Source organism: Phacochoerus africanus, chromosome X (genome assembly GCF_016906955.1).
Source record: "Phacochoerus africanus isolate WHEZ1 chromosome X, ROS_Pafr_v1, whole genome shotgun sequence".
Taxonomy (NCBI): Eukaryota; Metazoa; Chordata; class Mammalia; order Artiodactyla; family Suidae; genus Phacochoerus; species Phacochoerus africanus.
Window position 1 is genome coordinate 32,744,560 of NC_062560.1, and position 12,408 is coordinate 32,756,967.

Sequence of the window (12,408 nt, forward strand, 5' to 3'; positions counted from 1 at the left end):
ACTCATTGTGCTTCCTGGATTTGAGTGAGTGTTTCCTTTCCCATGATAGGGATATTTTCAGCTATTATCTCTTGGAATATTTTTTCTGTCCCCTTCTCTCTCTCTTCTCCTTCTCGTACCCCCTATAATATGGATGTTGGTGTGTTTAATGTTGTCCCAGAGTTTTCTGAGACTCTCTTCATTTGTTTTCAATCTTTTTTCTCTTTTCTGTTCTGCATCCGTAATTCCTACTAATCTGTCCTCTGCCTCACTTATTCGTTCTTCTGCCTTCTGTATTCTGCTGTTAGCTGCTTCTACTGAATTTTGTATTTCAGTTATTGTATTTTGCATCTGTTCTTGTTTAAGTTTTATATCTTGTATCTCTTTGCTCGGTGTTTCCTGTAAGTTATCCATCTTTGCCTCCAGTTTATTTCCAATGTCTTGCATCATCTTCAGCATCAACAGTCTAAAGTCTTTTTCCTGGAGGCTGAGAATCTCCTGATCCCCTTAGCTGATTTTCTGGGGTTTTTCCTTTCTCCCTCATCTGAGTTATAGTTCTCTGTCTTTTCATTTTTATAGGTTTTTGGTGTGGTGACCTTTTTATAGAAAACAGAGTTGTAGCCTCTCTTCCTTCTGGTGTCTGCACTCCTTGTGGCTGAAGTCTGTATGGGGGTTTGCTGTAGGCTTCCTGATGGGAGGGACTGATGTCTGCCCACTGATTGGTGGAGCTGATTCTTATCCCTCTGGTGGGTGGGGCTTTGTCTCTGGATGGGATTAGAAGCAGTTGTGTGCCTGGGGGGGTCTTTAGGTAGCCAGTTTCCTGATGGGAGGGACTGTGATCCCACCTGGATTGTTGTTTGCCCTGGGGCTTCTCAGTTTTCCCAAACTGGCCACCTCCAGAGAAAGGCACAGGCTGCTGAATATTCCTGAGAGCTTTGCTTCAAATGTCCTTCCCTCACAACAAGCCACATTCACCCCTGTTTTCCCAGGAGGTCCTCCAAAAACTGCATTCAGATTTGACCCAGATTCCTATAGAGACTTTGCTTTGCCCTGGGACCCAGTGCACATAAAGTCTGTGTGAGCCCTTTAAAAATGGGGTCTCCATTTCCCCCAGTCCTGTGGAGCTCCTGCACACAAGCCCCACTGGCCTTCAATGCCAGATGTTCTGGGGGCTCTTTCTGCCAGTGCCAGATCCCCACACGTGGGGGTTTGGTGTGGGGCTCAGAACTCTCACTCCTGTAGGTGAGTCTCTGTGAACCAGTTAGTTTCCAGTTTGTGGGGCTTCCCACCCAGGGGGTATGGGATTGCTTATATCATGTAATTGGCCCTGCTACCTCTTGACGTGGCCTCCTCTTTGTCTTCTGGAGTATGATATCTTTTTTAAGGTTTCCGGTCCATTTGGTTGAAGATCGTTCAGGCTTTAGTTGTGAATTTTGTTGTTTTTAGGAAAGAAGTTGAGCTCCAGTCCTTCTATTCTGCATCTTAATCCCATCTCATTTAATTCTTAATTAACTAAAACCAGTACTATTTCTAGCCCCTGGGTTAAACAATACTAAAACCAGGCATACTTTCTTTCCCAATGTAAAATTATACAGATACCAAGGAAAAGTACCTTAGCTCTTGCACAAAGAAATACTCAGTTCTCAAAGGTAAAAACTATGAGTCAACTAAAAAACTTTTTCATTAAGACTAAGCTTTCTTATCAAGACTATTTCAAGCCCTTATTCCACTGTTACTGTCAATTGAAAGTTACTATGTTATGAACTCTGCCCATTCCCATTCAGTTCCCCACATTGTAAGACTTGCCTTAAAAATCATTCACCCCAGGTTCCAAAACCCTATACATTATCCTTCCCTGATTTCCTCCATTTTGAGACATAGCTAACCCTCTGTCTAGATGTTCTCCCTTACTATAGTAAAACTAATAAACATAGATTTCTCCATCAACAGGTATTTCTGGTGGTCTTTTGAGAGTGGATCCATGACAGAATGCTTAGCCAAAATCTTCTGATACATTATCAGTCACTGAATAAAACTTTGCTACCTGCTTGGCATATGGCAGGGGTGCTAGTGGGATTTGAAAGTCTTTTTTTTTGCTTTTTTTTTTGCTTTTTAAGGCCACACCCACAGCCTATGGAAGTTCTTAGGCTAGGGGTCATCAAATCAGAGGTGCAGCTATTAGCCTACAACACAGGTGCAGCAACACAGGATCCGAGCCATATCTGTGACCTGCACCACAGCTCATGGCACCGCTAGATACTTAACCCACTGAGCAGGGCCATGGATCAAACCTGCATCCCCATGGATACTAGTCAGGATCGTTACTGCTGAGCCACTGAGCCACAACAGGAATTCTGGATTTCAAAGTCTTGAGCATGAATATGATCTTAAGAGATCTGGTATGAAGTGCATTCTAGAATCATTTCCAATCATGAGGATCTTATTAATCAAATATTATTCTTTTTTTATGCTGGATCTGAGGTATAATTTATAACTTGGAAATAACTGACCAGATATCAGAGGAATTTTGAAAGATTCACTCAGCTACAAGTTTATGAGTTTGTATTCAAAATCCATTTGCTTTTCCCCAAATTGTAACATAATGATACTAAGTCTGACTAGTAAGGCATAAAATTTTAGACATTTTTGTAGTCATGGAGATCTATTTCTGCTGATTCATCCAGTTCAGTCTGGCATGCAGTGCTGAGGTGATTGACTAAATTTCAAATATGGCCCAAGGCCTTGAATAGAACATACTCTATTGGTTCATAACACATAATTCAATCTCTTTACTATTAAGTTTCAACCAACTGGTCAATTCTCCCTAGGGTAAGTTAATATTTGAGGCCTCTCTGAGTCCATGTATTTTCACTGTAGTTCAAGAAATAGTCTAGCTTCTAGGAATACTGAAAAACAGAGCTGAGAAGATTGGGGTGATTTAAAAAAAAAAGATACCCTTCTTCTCTATACCAATGATAATCTGTCCCAACACTAAAATGGATAACCAGAGCTCAATTTTAGGTTTGAAATTATTCCTGTGGCTTATCCTAACCAAAATAAGTAACCTAAATAGCTGCTTGAAAAATATAACTAAATGTTGCTCAAATTGGTGTGATTGTTTTCTAAAGAAATTAATGCTTGTTTTAAAGCACTGAAAGCCCTTGAGACAGAACAGTTTTTAGCCCTCTTCTTGCCAAAAAAAGAAAAATATCTGGCTAAAGACATGAAATAGGAGTTGAGGTAGGAAGGGTGGTCACTTGAATAACTTTTCTTCAGAAATGTCCATGTCATTCTCTGAAGATATCTATGCAAATCTACTGAACAAGTTAAATGTTTGTCTAATTAAATTATAACTTGATGTATCTTACATCTTGTAGACTGTATTCATATTCATTGCTCATCATCTCAGTTCATTTAATTACAATTATAAACTATTATTCTGATATATTATGAATGACAAAGACTGAGTTAAATAAGGTGTCTTAAATTTACATCACAGGGCTAGTTTGAGATGAATCAATTTCTGAAATAAGGTTATTCTAACACCAAATCCAGTGTTCCTTATTTATGTTAAGAAATGAGAAACCATTTCTCGAGTAGATATACAAAAATCAGTGTGGTGATGCCTAAGTTTCCAGAATTTAAACTAGCAGAAGTTGGCGACAAACAAAAGAGCTATCATTTATTGAAATGTGTTCTACTACTATACTAGTGTAGAAGGCTGCTATAATGTTCATCTTTAGATTTCCAAATACCACCTAATTTAATCTTCACTGAAAATCTTCATTGTAGATATGTCCACTATCATTTTTACCTTGGCTTCTGTCCTTGATCCTTGTGTTCATCCTCGTTCTCTTCCTGGCACTCCCCTACTTGTGGAAAAACCCAGAGGGACGTTGGCAGTAGCTTGAACCTTAAAAATGGTGAAGAAGCAATAGAATATTCAAAAATTGAAAACTATGATGATAATTGAGCAGAGGTGAAAGTGGATTAACTGCAAATTTAGGATGACAAAATGAAAAATATATACTTGATAAACCAAAACTCTCCTCATGTACGAAGAGAATTACCATGACTGTTACTAGAGAAGATTTTCAACAAATAATAATGATAGCTTTGTCAATCAAGGCTACAAAAGTCTGTTGTTGAATGATAACATAATTTATTTAATTATTTTAAAAATTAAAGTATTTATATCCATTATTTAATTTTTTCCTTCATATGAAGTAGTGCGACCCCATAAAAGGCCAATTTTAGATGTCTTGTCATTACTATAGATCCCATAGGCAGGCACACATTTGGTCTAAATACAAATATTTCCTATGCTCTCACATAATACAAATAAAACACAAATATTCCCATACCCTTGTGTTTTAGTATGGTAGTTTCAGCCAAAAGATAAAATTATTGAAAGAGATGTTCAACTAGAAGGAGAAACTATCTTCGTATATATTTTCCTTACAGGTCCATATCAGGTATTTGTTCTAGAATTATAGACTTAATATGCTCTTAGAATCTAGGAAACAAAAGAGGCTGGCAGACAGTAGGCATATGAAAAAATGTTCAACATCACTAATTATTAGAGAAATGCAAATCAAAAACTACGGTGAATATAGCAAACCCTGAGGAATCAACCTAAAAACTACTTAAACTGATCAACAAACTCAACAAAGTAGCAGGATATAAGATTAACATTCAGAAATCAGTTTCATATCTGTATGCTAACCATGAAATATTAGACAAGGAATACAAAAATACAATACTTTTTATAATTGTACCCCAAAAAATCAAATACCTGGGAATACACCTGACCAAAGAGGTGAAAGACTTATATGCTGAGAACTATAAAACATTAATCAAAGAAATTAAAGAGGATTCAAAAAAAATGGAAAGATATTCCATGCTCCTGGGTTGGAAAAATTAATATCATTAAAATGGCCATACTATCCAAAGCAATCTACAGATTCAGTGCAATCTCTATCAAATTACTAATGACATTATTCACAGAACTAGAACAAACAATCCAAAAATTTATATGGAACCACAGAAGACCCAGAATTGCCAAAGCAATCCTGAGGGACAAAAACCAAGCAGGATACATAACTCTCCCAGACTTTGGGCAATATTACAAAGCCACAGTCACCAAGACAGTGTGGTATTGGTACCAAAACAGACATACACACCAATGGAACAGAGTAGAGAACTCAGAAATAAACCCAGACACCTGTGGTCAATTAATTTTTGACAAAGGAGGCAAGAATATAAAATGGGGAAAAATTGGGGCTGGGAAAACTGGACAGCCACACGTAAATCAATGAAACTGGAACATACCCTCACAGCAAGCACAAAAATAAACTCAAAATGGCTTAAAGACTTTAACCTAAGACAAGACACCATCAAACTCCTAGAAGAGAACATAGGCAAAACATTCTCTGACATCAGCCTTACAAATGTTTTCTCAGGTCAGTCTCCCAAGGCAACAGAAATAAAAGCAAAATAAACCAATGGGACCTAATGAAACTGACAAGCTTTTGCGTAGCAAAGGAAACCATAAAAAACACAAAAAGACAACTTATACAATTGGAGAAAATAATTTCAAATGATGCAACTGACAAAGGCTTAATCTCTAAATTATTCAACTTAACAGCAAAAAAGCCAACAACCCAATTGAAAAATGGGCAAGGGACCTAAGTAGACATTTCTCCAAAGAAGTTATGCAGATGGCCAACAAGCACATGAAAAAAAATGCCCAACATCACTGATTATTAGAGAAATGCAAATCAGAACTACTATGAGGTACCACCTCACACCAGTCAAAACGACCATCATTCATAAGTCCACAAATAACAAATGCTGGAGAAGGTGTGGAGAAAAGGGAACCCTCCTGCACTGTTGATGGGAATGTAAATTGGTACAACCACTATGGAGGTACCTTAGCAAACTAAATATAGAACCACTATATGACTTAGCAATCCCACTCTTGGGCATATATCCAGAAAAAACTTTCCTTAAAAAAGACAAATGCAAAAAAAGGAGGACGGGGGCAGTTCCCGTTGTGGCTCAGTGATTAATGAATCCGACTAGGAACCATGAGGTTGCAGGTTCAATCCCTGGCCTTGCTCAGTGGGTTAAGGATCTGGCGTTGCCGCAAGCTGTGGTGTAGGTCACAGATGCGGCTCGGATCCCGAGTTGCTATGGCTCTGGCGTAGACCCATGGCTACAGCTCCAATTAGACCCTTAGCCTGGGAACCTGCATATGCCACGGGAGCAGCCCAAGAAATCACAAAAAAGACAAAAAAAAAAAAAGACAAATGCACCCACATGTTCATTGCAGCACTGTTCACAATAGCCAAGACATGGAAACAACCCAAATGTCCATTGATAGATGATAGATGATTGGATTAGGAAGATGTGGTATATATACACAATGCAATACTACTTGGCCATAAAAAAGAACAAAATAATGCCATTTGTAGTAATATGGATGGAACTAGAGACTCTCATACTAAGTGAAGTAGTTCAGAAAGAGACAAATACCATGCGATATCACTTATATCTGGAATTTAACATATGGCACAAATGAACCCTTCCACAGAATAGAAACTCATGAACTTGGAGAACACACTTGTGGTTGCCAGGGGGGAGGGGGAGGGAGTGGAATGGACTGGAAATTTGGGGTTCATAGATGCAAACTATTGACTTTGTAATGGATAAGAAATGAGATCCTGCTGTATAGCACTGGGAACTATGTCTGGTCACTTGTGATGGAGCATGATAATGTGAGGGAAAAAAAAAATATATATATATGTATGTGTGAGTGAGTCACCTCGCTGTGCAGTGGAAAATTGACAGAACACTGTAAACCAGCTATAATGGAAAAAAGAAAAAAAAAAGAAAAAGAATAAAAAGCCTACAGTGAGTAGTTGCACCTTATACCTGGCAAAATGGCCATCATTCTGCAAATATAGTCTACAAATAACAAATGCTGGTGAGGGTATGGAGAAAGGGAACCCTCCTATACCATTGGGGGGAATGTAAATTGATAAAATCACTATGGAAGACAGTATGGAGATTCCTTAGAAAACTAAATATAAAACTACAATATGATCCAGCAATCCCACTCTTGGGCATATATCCAGACAAAACTATGATTCAAAAATATACATGCACCCCTATGTTCATAGAAACACTATCCACAATAGCCAATTCAATTGACAAATGAATGGATTAAGAAGATGTGATATACATTTATACAATGGAATACAACTCAGCCATAAAAAAGAACGAAATGCCATTCGCAGCAATATGGATGCAAATAGAGATTCTCATACTAAGTGAAGTAAGTCAGAAAGAGAAAGATACCGTATTATATCACTTATATGTGGAATCTAAAACATGGCACAAAAGAACCTATCTACAAAACAGAGAGACTCGCCAACATTAAGAACAGACTTGTGGTTGCCAAGGGGGAGTGGGGAGAAAGTGGGATGGACAGGGAGTTTGGGATTAATAGATCCAAACTATTACTTTTAGAATGTATAAGTAATGAGGTCCTGCTGTGTAGCACTGGGAACTATATCCAATAACCTGGGATAGACCATGAGGGAAGATAATATGAGAATAGGATGGAGTTCCCACCATGGTTCAGTGGTTAATGAATCCGACTAGGGACCATGAGGCTGCGGGTTCAATCCCTGACCTTGCTCGGTGGGTTGAGGATCTGGCGTTGCTGGGAGCTATGGTGTAGGTCACAGACGCAGCTCAGGTCCTACGTTGCTGTGGCTCTGGCATAGGCTGGAGGCTACAACTCCGATTAGACCCCTAGCCTGGGAATCTCCATATGCTGCAGGTGCAGCCCTAGAAAAGACAAAAAGACAAAAAAAGAAAAAAGAAAAAAGAAAAGGACTGTAAGACTGGGTCACTTTGCTGTACAGAAGAAATTGGCACAACGTTGTAAATCATCTATACTTTAATTTTTAAAATAATATGAAAAGGAAAATGAAAGAGGCTCTCAGAGAAAATTGAAATCTGTCCTTCAAGGCAGAAAGATATTGATATTTGGATATATCAAGAAATGTTGAATCCAGTCAATAAACCATCTGAACTAGATTATTTCAAATTCAGGCACAGAAGATATCAGTGGAAGCTGATGAGTAAAATGTTTCTCTGTATAATAAATTCAGTCCTAATGTTTACTAGCCTTTTGCATAAAGACTATGTCTCCCTGGGGAGCAAAATAGGTCTTATGCATGGATTAATCTATGATATTCTATAGTAATAATATTGCTAAAAATGTACTGCATTTATAAAGAAAGAAAATCAAGGTTCTCAAACACAATATTTATGTGTGGGCCTATTAGGGAGAGAGAGATATAAACCAGGAAAAAGGAAAAAAGAGAAAGAAAAATTGAAGAGAAAAAAAATACTGAAAAAGGCAAACAGACTTAGAAAGTTTTTCCAGGAGTTCCCACTGTGGCATAGTGAGTTAAGAACCTTATTGCAGCGGCTCCTGTTGCTGGTGAGGTGCACTTTGATCCTGGCTGGTGCAGTGGGTTAAGGATCTAGTGTAAGTTGCAGCTGCAGCTTGCATTCAATCCCTGGGCCACAAACTTCCATATGCTATGGGTACAGCCATAAAATGTTTGTGTTTTTTTTAAGAAAGTTTTTATAATTTGCCTAAGTCTAACTTGTCAGGGATAGAGTCAAAATCTGAATTTAAGTCTGATGCCAAACTTACTAACCCATACTACCTTTAGAATTTCTATCACCAGTATAATTTCCATGGCAAATTATTCCTTCTGTTGCTCCCTCCCCTGAAGTTATAATTTTCCTTAAGTTTCTACAACTCTATACTTTCTACAAATCATTACTATAATCAAATATTTATCTACACATTAGATTAGTAGACTTTGTTTTACATGAGCTCCATGTCCCTAAAGTTTGAAAGTCTTTTTAAATAGATTCCTAAATTCTTATACTTCTGAATTATTTTTTTTATTCACATTCTTTGGTATTAATATGCCACATTCTGTAAGGCTTCCAATCACTCATTACACAGATTTAAAATCATTGATAATCTACCAAATGTTTATTGAAATCCAATTAGTAATTTAAACAATGCTTCACCAGTTTGCAGAGATTAATTACCTCATCCATTATGATGACATTAAAATGTGTTTTACATTGTAATTAGCATCAGTAAAGTAGGGAGTGAGCTTTTTCAGCTATTATGAAGAACATGATGTGAATTTTAATATCAATGAAATGCAGATATTAATATCTTAAATCTATTTGTGATGCTTAATAAATGTCATCAACACTAAATTTTTTGTATACATTCAATTTTGTTGATAATTCCCAGATTTTTAGATACAGTACATTATCCAAAAAATGGTCAGCTGTACTTAGAAGATATATATTCATTATTCACTCATCCATTAATTAATTACTTACTTAGTATACTTCTTTGTGCTGGGATCCCTTCTTGGGATTCACAGTGATTAACTGAACAGAATAAAATCTTGCCCTTTTGGCACTTGTTGACTAAAAAAATCCGCAACCTTTAAGTTTTATTTGGGGTGAAATTAGGACTTAAGCCCTGGAGACAGCATCTTAGGTAGCCCAGAGAAACTGCTCCAAGGCAGTGAGGGAGGAGCTAGGATATATACAGTTTTTTCAACAAAGGGCAGGGAGAAGGAACCAATGAGCCCTGGGCTCACTGAAATCATTGCTTTGATATGCACATCAGCTATTGGGGCCTGTATCCTGAGTTTCACAGCCTGCAAAATGCCCTTGGAGGTGACCACATTCACAGATGACCTTGACATTCTTTATCCTTAATTACAGTCCAGGCTGAAATACCACCCAAGGAGGAAAAGGGGGGATATCAGGATATAATAAAGTGCGGGGGAGGTGCATGCTGCACCCACACATTTTACAAAAGTTTGTTGCTGATCTCCTGAAGGTCACTACCAGTCCCAAGGAGCAGACATCACCATGAAGGATTTTACTGTTTTTCTAGATATGAAGAGATGCAAGAATTGGGCACAAAAAATCTTGTGAAAATATCTGAATCTCTTGAAGATCTGTTCTTCCAGTTTTCCTAGAGCACAGAGTGCCTCACTCCTGATGTTCACCCTGAGCTCCACTCAGGGAGTGCTACAGGTTTGTAGCTGCAGTGGCTCATGTTTTATTCCATATAAGAGGCTGATGGCAAGTGCCAAACTTCAGTTCACACATTGAACAAATAAATAAGCAAATGTTTATCTTTTGGTAAGTGCCATGAAGTAAAAACAATAAGGGCATGGGAATCTGGATTCTATTTAATACCTTTAACAACTAATTGACAAATCAGATTAGACAAACTGACAGATTTTATTTTAGAGCAGCATATTTGAGGTGACCTGCTGGGCAGTTTCTTGATCATGGAGAGGTTTGAGGGGCCCTGAAGTAAGGTTGAGGAGTCTGGGCAGCAGAGGTTCACTCAGGAGGCTTAGAATAGAGGCTCTTTACTAACTCTAATGGGATTTCCTTAAAACCCCACTACAGGGTAGTATGTAGTATCCAAGATTTTAATCATATAAAATTTGGTGTCATGTTATTGTGAGTTTTTTAAAAAAGAGTATGTTTTTCAAATAGCTGAAATTGTGAAAATACAAAAGTAAAAAGAATGAAAGTCATATTTTACCTAACAAACTGTACACTGAATTTCCCGAAGAATCACATACCTATCATTTCCCAACACTCTCTATCCCCCTGCCATATCCAATACAAGAACATTTCCCACATACATTTAAGAACAGATTATCACCGAAGATAGAGATTGGGAGAAGCAGTCATTGATCATGCTATATCCAGAGCACATTATCTTTGAGTTTTACTCTCATTGTTTTAATTTCTGAAATATACTTTAACATACAACATGTACTCATGTTGAAACAAAGATTACCTTCTATGACTTTTCTTTGTTTCCAACATTATTTTCAGGAGCAATACAGTATAAAGAAACTTAAAATGTATTTCCTTAGTCTTCTTTTGTCCAGGTTAACTGCTCTCTGTTCCTTCAACAAATTTTCTTTCTTTCTTTTCTTTTTCCTTTTTAGGGCCACACCTGTGCCTTATGGAAGTTCCCAGGCTAGCGGCTGAATTGGAGCTGCAGCACCCAGTCTCTGCCACAGTTATAGCAACACCGGATCCAAGCCACATCTGCAACCTACACTGTAGCTTATGGCAACCACCAGATCCCTAACCCACTGAGCAAGGCCAGAGATCAAATCCATGTCCTCATGGATACTAATTGGATTCTTAACCCACTGAACCCCACAGGAACTCCTCAACAAATTTTCTGTGTGACCTGAATTTCATATCTCAGCCATCTGTTCTTCTAGTATTTTCTCCTTAGTATTAATGATGTCAAGTGTATGTATAAAGCTCCCTATCCAGCTACTGTTCTAGCTTCATGTATGTTAATTTATTTAATCTCACAAAAATCCTATAAAGTAGGCCCTATTGTTATCCCCACTTGATAGATGAAAAAACAAAAAAACTGCAGCATAGAGAGGTTAAATAAATTGCTCAAGGCAACCCAATTAGTACAGTCAGAGCTGGGAAGCAAGCACAGGCATACTGGCTCCATAGTCTGTACTTTGAGAAAATGTCCAGCATTACGTTCTAAGATATAAAGTCTTAGTTATTGTTAAGTTATAGGACCATGGCAGCCCAACCGGAGAATCTGGTTTTTAAACAATGTGACTAGCACAAGTCTGCTTTTAGTTGTATTTGGTTGCTCTTAAAAAATAGGCCTCAATGATGCATAGACATCAGAAAGGAACAGAATAAATAATAATTATTAGCAACCAGCCTAGATCAATGGTTCTCATACTTTACTGTGCTTCAGAATCACCTGAAGAGCTTGTTAACACAGAGATTACTGGTCTCCATTCCCCAGTTTCTCATTCAACAGGTCTGAGGTGGGACCAAAAATTTTGCATTTCTTAAATGTGGCCAGGTGCTGCTGTTTTTGTCCGTGAACAACACTTCAGGAAGTATTGCCCTAGAATATCTAGGATTACAGTTCTTGCATGCGTACTTCAGATAACTACATGCCCTCAGTATGATTATGTAAGGAAACAACTCATCAGTGAAGAACTGCACATTATGAAATGATTATGAAAGAAGATAAGAAAGCTGTTCTAGAACATGCATGATTCATAGGATTTCTGCATGTGGTAAAATACCTAACATGAGTGGCTTATAGTCAAAGGACAATGACCCTAACATGCACGATAGTACGTAGAACTTGGGAAAAAAAATAAGCTTATTTCTCTGGTCTATATTGTGAGGAAGACACACACTGCACACATGTCATATTAAGATGACATATTAAAATTAATTTTAATTCAAATAGTGTCCATGAATCTACATTTTCAT